Source organism: Anas acuta, chromosome 20, assembly GCF_963932015.1.
Source record: "Anas acuta chromosome 20, bAnaAcu1.1, whole genome shotgun sequence".
Taxonomy (NCBI): Eukaryota; Metazoa; Chordata; class Aves; order Anseriformes; family Anatidae; genus Anas; species Anas acuta.
Genome location: NC_088998.1, coordinates 10,163,652 through 10,172,733, shown reverse-complemented (window position 1 = coordinate 10,172,733; position 9,082 = coordinate 10,163,652). Strand labels below are relative to the sequence as shown.

General features: G+C 42.9%; 1 long non-coding RNA gene across 1 annotated transcript; it reads left to right on the top strand.

Moving 5' to 3' along the window:
• The first annotated feature begins 4,731 nt into the window (after positions 1-4,731).
• On the top strand, positions 4,732-8,941 carry LOC137842715 (uncharacterized). Its single transcript, XR_011089185.1, has 2 exons — positions 4,732-5,481; positions 6,328-8,941. It is a non-coding gene; the product is annotated as an uncharacterized lncRNA (long non-coding RNA).
• Positions 8,942-9,082: the final 141 nt, after the last annotated feature.

Sequence of the window (9,082 nt, the reverse complement as noted above, 5' to 3'; positions counted from 1 at the left end):
TTTGTCCCAGGCAGCGGGGATGCTGGTAGCTCCTATTTACTCAAGAGCACGCTCACAGCCTGTGTACAGCAGCCACTAAACCATCCCTCACGGTGGTCTCCTCTAATGCTGGTCTGTTTCAAAAGAACTGGAAAATGGTAAGGAAAAGCAGTTAATGCAGAGTGAAGTAGAGATCTTGATAGTGCCTCAAACAAGGATGTCTGCCTTCCCCAGGCTCACAGATACCTCCCACAAGGCTGCTAGACACAACTCATGTTGCCAGGTTTCCTTGACAAAAGATCAGAAGGCTCTTGGTTCAGCATTCAGGTCTCTGAAAACTTCCGAAGCCAGCAGTCTGAGCCACACCTTGCCAGCAGAGACGGGCAGCTTGGTTACAGCCCCCACGTGTCACCCACTGCAGACATAAGCATGGGAGCAACCCGTTTTGTTCTGCAGGGAGCCGGCAAGAAGCCCGACCACGGAGCTACCTGCTGGATGCCGATGTAGTCCTTAAAATGTCATCTAACACGCAACTTCAGCACTCTGCATCAGGCCCACCACCGAGCCCCTGCTCTCCCCAGTGCCACGCAATCTCCCTCACCACTGCACAGCTCCCGACCAGAATTTGAGGCTTACTCAAGTACCACCCATCCTCACGGGGCTAGCTGTCAATAAATCACAACAGTAATTCCTTCACCATGCCTGTCCCCTCTGCCAAGCTAGCACCAATTCTTTCTGAACAGCACCCCTGCTGCGAGATGAGAAATGTCACCTCGCTTAATTGCTCACCACTTAATGCTGACTTTGGTCCTCTGCTGCAGATTGAGTTCCAGCAAGTCAGCTAGAAAGAGCTCTTTCCCTCTTGCCAAGCTGTAAATTATCTTTCCCTTTTGCCAGCCCAATCCTTGGTACTCCACTGAAAGAAACTGGAGCTGCTAACATTTTCAGGGCCCTGAATTCATCCCCATTTTGGGGTATACTTTCCAGCAGATTTGTAAAGGTACAAAAAGCCTGCGTGTGCTCCTGTCACAGCAGTACAAAAAGGCCCTCTCTTGTTCCAGATACGAACACAGAGCAAAAACCTGAAGAGGCCTCTGGATCCCCAAAAAGGGTCACACGCCCTAGCGCAACTCACACTTCCCTCTAGTGCCCCTTCCTTAGGTGCTGACACACACCAAAGATAGGATTTCCTGCTCACAGGAAGAGCAGACTCAGCCCCCTGCTCATTAGAAGTTATTCCAAAATGATTTTTTTTAAACTAGGCAATTCTGATTACAGCAGAAGACAAACTACAGCTCAAGCAAATCAAATTACATTGCCCTCCAAAGCAGTTCCAAACTCCTACATGGTGACACTGCAGGGCTTGGTGTAGCAGAATCACTGCATGCAGCACAAAGAGCCTGGGGACAGGGCTATCAGCTGCAAAATGCAGGTCAGTTATCCCTGTTTTAATGAAAGATGTTGTTAAATGCTGAAGATACATAGCCTGCAGCCTGGGGACTGCAGAGATCTGTGGGTGCCTCAGTTTCAGCAATGAATAAACAGCTGAAAGACAAAAGTGAGACCAAGTCCCAGTGACCAGGTAAGTATGAAGAGAGCTTTCTCCATCTACTGTTAGTTACATTTACTGTTAAGACGGTTATTCAAAAAGCCTTTCTTATGCTGGTTTCTTAACCAGGTTTAAAAAGGTTGAAAGTTTTAAAGGTTTAAAACCCCAGATGAGTAGCCTGGTCCAAAGTGACTTTGAGGGCTTCATTTCTATGTGGTCTAAGAAGAAAGGTGCTTCAGAGAAAGCCAGGAGGCAGTCTGCAAGCCTCAGCTCCACCTGCCAGCTCTCATTTGGGGCAATTTATCTCAGGAAGAGCGAAAGCAGAGCCCTGCCGGCACTGTGCCTGGCTGAGGACTGATTGCTCCTACACAACAGCTTTGTATCCAGACAGAAGGCACAGAAATCAATAAACCACACCAGTGATACCACAATGTAATAAAATAAAATAAAGAAATAAAATCTCTCCCTCGTACCTCTAGCTGTACAGAAAGCTGAGCATCACAACTTCTTTGCCATTATACCAATCTTTCCTTCACTAATTTTTCTCTGCATACAGCTGAGCTCCTTAAAGGAGGCATCTGTTAGAACACTGAAAGAAGCCCAGTGGAACCAGTCCGCCAAGGCTGGGCTGCGTGTCCGAGCAGCTATCTCAAGATATTTTATGCTCTATTTATTCTCTCACCTTGCTTGCTATGTTTACGAAGGGCACAAGGGTTACTCAGGGCTGTCTGGGACTACAACTGCTTTGTTTCATTACTGGAACAAAGTACAAATTAAACACCTGAAGGAAAAGACAATATCCTCCCCGCAAAACTTACAGAACAACAAAACAGGCCAGACTAGGAAAATGAAGCAGTGTTCAAGTGAAAGATGATGAACAAGTTCAATTCAAACATGTTAAACAGATCTCCCTGGGAACAAATGAGTGAAGACTTGGACAAGATTTGCAGCTTCCCAGTTATGCTACTTACCACTGGCCTTCTCACTCTGCCCTAACCATGTGCACCAGCAGTACCTGCGACATCTAAAGACATTGAAATGAGCTCAGAGCAGGCTGCTGAGCAGCTACCTGACTCTAAACTCAGTCTTTTACTGTGCTGCTGAGACTGACGGCACCCAGGAGCTCTACAGTTTGCTGTTCATGTCTGTACTAGCAGCAGCCATCTCATTCATAATTCACAGAAGTCTGGCACGGGCTTCCATAGCCCCTCTGGCATGCTGGGGTTTTCACCATACCATGCAAAAAGCACTTTAAGGAGATGCACAGTCATCACCTCTTAGGAACACTGTCCCTTCCCCTCTGTGCTAGACAAGATCGTGTTCCACAAGTGATTCTCAGTGGGATTATGCAGCAGCCCTACTATGTCCCGGGCAGGTGGAGAGCTCAGACACACACTACTCTGTTAAAGCCTTCATTCTCCTCCTCTTCCCTATCCATTTGATCTGGCGCATTGTTATTAAATTACCATAAAACCACTTCTTTAAACTAGTACAAGCCTTCAGGGCACAGAAGGCATTAAGTCACTTCCCTCTTTTCTTGTCAGCCAAGAACTGTGCCAAAACCACAATGGGTTTCTACAGTATTCTTAAAGAACTGATAAAAAACTTTCACACTGTGAAAGCTGATAGCAAACACAGCTCTCAGCCTCATCTCAGCAAGTATTTTACTGCCTTTTCTCATGCACAGAAGCTGAGTGAAATCTGCAGAATTTTCTTTTCCCTACATGGGATCAACTGGCCACACAACAGATCATAAAACCTCATCAGGAATCATTCTAGTGTCACCTCCCAAAGTTCATTTATCAGTGTGGCTCTGAGGCCCCCCCTTACCCTGGATCACAGACAACTCTGTGCATTAACAGATGCTCACAGCAGGGAGTTTAAACACACAACTTTGATGTATTCATGGTTTTACGCTAACTGCGCACTCTGCATGAGGGCTTCTGCTTCCTATCTGGCAGGCTGCAAATCTCATCACTTCTGCACCTTCTGGCGTCTGAGAGTCCGCAGCGGCTGTGATTCTACCTGAAGCACTACAGAACCTTGCTACAAATCAAGACGTTTGTCTTATGAGCTGTTGATTAGGAGAAACTCTGCAACCTTGGAACGAAAACAGTGTATTCATTTCTATAAACCAGCCGATACTCTACTTACCACCTCTGGAGACAGCCACGTACAGAGTTATCTGCACATGGAAGGCCCATGTGGCAGGATCACAGTAGAGCAAACAAACAACTTAGGTCACATCACACTAACTAACTCATCACTAAAGCTGATTAAAAAATACTTTTGTCTTAACATTTTAATTAAGCTGATTTTTTTTTTTATCATATTTTTTTCCACCGTAACATGATAAAATTTTGCTCTAGTATGCTCTGTCTCATATCTAAAGCAGTAGTATTAAAGCAAGAGAGCAGCAGAAAAACTTATCAGTACGCTAAGCCAAGTCCAAGATGTACTACAAATACATCTCACAGATTTACTTCATACATACTTAAATTTAAACACACTCCATCCTAGCAGATCTTTTTCATACAAGGTTATAACAACACAGCTTTCAGAACAGAAACTCACAGGACACTAACATGGAATGTCCTAGCCTTGTAAATACCCCTGGTTATCTCACAGATTGTAGATTTTGGATTTGCTAAAAGGAAATGAGGCTTCACACAGAGGCTTTTGCTAATGCTGGGCACCTACTGTCCTCAGATTCCTTGGAAAACTCCAGACCTAATGATCTGAGCCTTTGAGAAGAGCCTAAGCACACATTAAAACTGTCTCTGCTGCTGCAGACTAACAAATTGATTCCATAACAAATAAACATCAGGCCACGTTTTCCTTCTTTAACTCTTCTCTGATATCCAGAATTAATATGATATGCCAAGCAGACTGAAAAATACATGTAGTAAGGACAAGACAGTACCAAGATAATATTTATCTTGAAATCTGCATCTCTGGCTGGATGCTGTTTGGCATCCTGACAGATCCTGTCTTTTATAGTTCATTGCTTGAATTGCCTAATTGCTGAATTTTATTGAAATAGATTTTAGCTCCCTGCAAGTATGGCAAACTTTTAATTAAGCATTAAAAGATCATTTAACAAAGATTATTTCTGTTAAGAATCTTGTTATTTAACATTGCTCTTTAGAAGTCTTGCAGGGTCCAGAATTTTTACAGTACCATCTGCAATAATTTCATCTATGCCGATTTGGGCCAAATCTCATAATATAATTACTCAATTAAAAACAAAAATAATTTCAAAGAATTGCTTAACAAACTGCTTCTGCAGTTCTCAGAATATCTGATAAGTCATATTCGCCTCCCATTACCTCAGGATTAGAAACAAGAAAAGTTCTATTTACAGCAGTTTGTACCCTATAGAAATGCATCTGTATACATTAGATGTGAAAACACACAGGCTATTGATTTTTTACCTCTAAAAAATGAATTTCTGCATAGAAATAGCTTCCTTTTACACACCTGTACAACCATTGTCTCAGTGATTCTAAGATTTACAGGGGTAGGGCTTTTTTCTTATTCCAGCTTTCTTTACATCCAGCCTCAGAACACAGCTGACACCCAGCAGAGCCCACAAAGGGTGGAGGAAACCAGGATCTGCCTCACCCTGTGCAGCAGCCAGCGACTTCCCTGGGTTCATCGTGGGCACAATGGCACTGCTCATAACATCACGAACCAAACGGTTTGAGCACACGGCGCTTTGCCAGTTCTCAAGTCCTACTTCAAAGCTTGTCACATTAGGAGGCCTCAGTTCATCTCTCAGCAAAGCTGGCACAAGAGAAGAACAAACCTGACTGCAACTGAGACAAAATGACATAAAAACCACCCCCTGCAACAGCAGGTGCTGATCCCGCACCACACAAAGACCCAACCCCTTCCTCAACCCAGGGGGCCTACAGAGGACAAGCACGAGGGCAAAGCAATATAAATGCCATGTAAGTTAGAAAATGTGTACATATATGCCTTTTCCACAACAGCCATTAATGCCCTGCCACGTTCAGCACGCTATTCCTCTGAAGCGCGACCACCCGCGGCCCTGCCCCACAGCCCCCGCTGCGCCTCACTCACCACTGCCCCTCACCTCACAAAATGGCGGCGGAGGGGAGCCCTGTGGGCAACGCCTCAGCACCTGCCTCACGAGCTGCCGTCTCCCATAGGTTGCTCCTGCCGCCAATCAGCAAGCGGCCTATCAGAGGCCGCTCTGCCACACGCGGGACACGCCCCCCCTCCTCAGGCGGGAACCGGGAGCGCCCCTGAGATGGAGGCGGCCCCGGACTCTCACTGCCCCTCCCTCAGCCATGTGTGAGGCTCCAAAGTGAGCTCGGTTCCACTTAGCCCGTGTTCAGCAAGACCTTACACCATTGCAGGAGAACACGACTTTAAACACTACAAACATTGAAGATGCTTTCTTAAAACATAGTCATACCTAGTCCATGCTTTCCCACCATCTCTGTGACTGGACTGCAGCTGTGTGCCTGGATTATCCTCAGAACAGTCCTTCAGCATGGGATTACACTTTATTTCATTAGCATGCAGAAAATGCAGCCAAATCAAATTCTCATTCCTCAAAGTCATTTTGGACACGTACCTGTAAATTCTAGTAAAACTCTATTAAAGGTTTTTGTACAGTCTTTCATTGCCCTTAGGGATAGTGTTAGGGTTAGGAAAGATAATGCACAGTAAGAAAAAATAACGTGGGGGGGGGGGGGTTCTAAACTAGAAAGCAATTCTTGCGGTGTACACAATGCCTTATTTTCATTATTATTTTTTGATTTAAGCAGAGCCTTCATGCAGCTGGTTGCCATTAGCCTCCTCGCTCAGTCACAGCGCAGCACGCGGGCCGGCGTGCCCAGGGACTGCCGAGCAACCCAGGCCGATTAAGCTCTTAAGTGAGGCACCTCCGTGAAGAGTCTAAAGTTAGGTTGGATGAACACGAGCCAAGCTGTTGAACAGATGGAGTGAAATCCTCCTCTTGATAACAGGAACTTTATATCACTGCCATGGATAAGAAGGGCAGCTAAAAAAAGTCAAGGAGATGGTTATATAAATTTCAAGAAGGCTTACCAGCAACACTTAAAGGTAAAGATTTTGATAGATCTAGAATATTCACTTCCATCTGAAGACCCTGCACAGCCAAGAAGCAGAAGATCTGCAACAGAAAGGAGATTGTAACACTGGAGCTACCAACGCTACAGAACCCTGGGAACGCAATGACGCAGCACAGAACATGCAAAGCTGGAGCCTGGGCCACACCAAACTCTTTAAAAAAAGTGGCACTTATTTTCAGTTTTGTGCACAAAGCCAGCTGAGAGGCATATGTGAAAAGAAAGATAATTAACTACCAGGAGATAACTAGACATCTTATTAATGCCAAAAATGCTAACTAATACATTCATTCTTCTTTGCTTACATGCCTGTAAATACAAAGCTTATAGCAGCTTTGACACAATGTGTTTTTTTTAACCTTGCTAATACATAGTTTCGAATATCTGTAAATTCATCTTCCTCTTCTTCAAAATGACCTGTTTTCCTTGTATTTCACATGTAACTAAGATTCAGAAGATATGCCTCTCAATGGAGGATCCAATTTTCTTAATTAGTTGTGAATATTTTAGATGGAGTCAGATGTGAAATATACTGGTAACATTCATTTCTGAGCATCAAAATCCACATTCCATGGCCATACTAAAAGGAATATATGCTGCATTAAGTTTTTAGGTTATGTTTACTTAGTGGAATAAAGCAACTCTTCCCCTCCTTTAAGTACCTAATTTTTGGAGGAAAGGAAGCTATACTATTTACCATTCCCCTTGGGAAAGGCAAATGGATTAATTCCTTTGGTCTTTGGTTGTTTCTTCTTCCCCATCTTTCACCTATTTGCCTTCAAACTTTCTCGAAAAGGTGTAATTACTGAGAAACTGCAGAGCTGAAATTGCCAAGGGATACCAGTCTGTGAAAGACAAAGCAGCAAAGACTACACGCAGCCTTATAATACCATTCTCTTACAGCAAAGTATGGTTAGAAAAATGACAGTGTGATAACAGCTTCCCAGAGTAGGGCTGCTTTCAGAGTCACCTTTAGTCATTTTGGTGACAAAAATACATTTTTACTCCTTGTTATCTCTGCAGAACACATGCAGTTAGGGGAGCCTGATCTGCACTGTGACCCAATTAGTGCATTCATCCGGTTGCGCTGCTAAACCCTACATTCAGCTATGACTAGAAGATCCTAGTGAAGATGACGTGAACAACACTTGACCCCACAGAATTTATGTTCCTGATGATAAGCAGAGCTAGGCTACATTTATTTTGCAGATCCAAGCAGAATTTGGAGGGTCATAGAAAAAAGCGTTCTAAATTGGACATATTTGAGAAATACTGAGTCACAAGCCTCAAGCTGCACAAGGTCATTTTTGCAGTTTCTTTTTTCTAAGCAAAACCTAGATTTTATTATATAAAGCAGTGTTGGCAACATGAAGAACATGCAGTCTTTTTTAGCAAAGCCCTTTGCAGCAGGAATATAGTTTTGGTCTTACAGAAGCCTGCAGATCCTAATGCTTCTATTTTAAGAAGAAAATTGGTTTCATATTGCAAAATATTTAATGAATTTCCTGTTAAAATGAAATGAAACAACAAAGTAGTTATACAATTTTACTAGTTTATATTTCAATTCATAAAGTATACACACTGCAACTATGCTACCACAATGTCCACGCATCTAATATTGATGGAGTTACAGGTTTTGTTTTGTTTTGGTATTAAACAATAGAGATAATGTATGCAGTTAAGGAAAAAAGCTTGGACATAGCATGTTCTATTCTGTAGTTACAGAGTACATTAGCTAGCATTAGTACAGTAAACAAGAAAAAGGTAGAAATACAAAATAAACCAAATATCTTTATATACAAACCAGTGCCTCTTATTGTTACCAGCTTATACTCACACTGCACACAAAATTTATCCACTGATGCAATAGATACTTCAGCATAACACAAACCATTATAAATTAAAAAAAAATTACAAGGTGCAAACTCCATTCTACAGCTTTCTGGTGAGAACTCAAGACAATCCAAAGAATAAGAAATCCAAGCACGTTTAGCACCTATTAGTGCAACTGCATCGAGCGTGGAAAATGACCTACACAACCTCTGAACATGTTAACAGGGAAGCCAGTTGGACAGCTATAGATGCTCGCAGCTACACTCACGCAGTGATTTTTGCCTCATATATATCTCAGTTTATTGTTTCTTTGTCCCATTCATACCTATGTGCAAAACTAAATCCTGGAAGCTTTCTCAGAGCTTCACAGAAGGCCTGCTACAGCCAGTTAAAAACAAAACAAAACAAAACATCAACAACAACAAAACAACAAAAACAAAACAAAAACGGACAAAAAGAACAAACAAAAAGACTTAATTGTCAGACCATCCACATAATTAGTACTTATTAGCAGTTCTGGTGTTGGGGATTTTAACGCTGTTGATATGTGGATCAAACAATATGACACAGAAGTGAAACGGAAATTTGCCAAGAATTC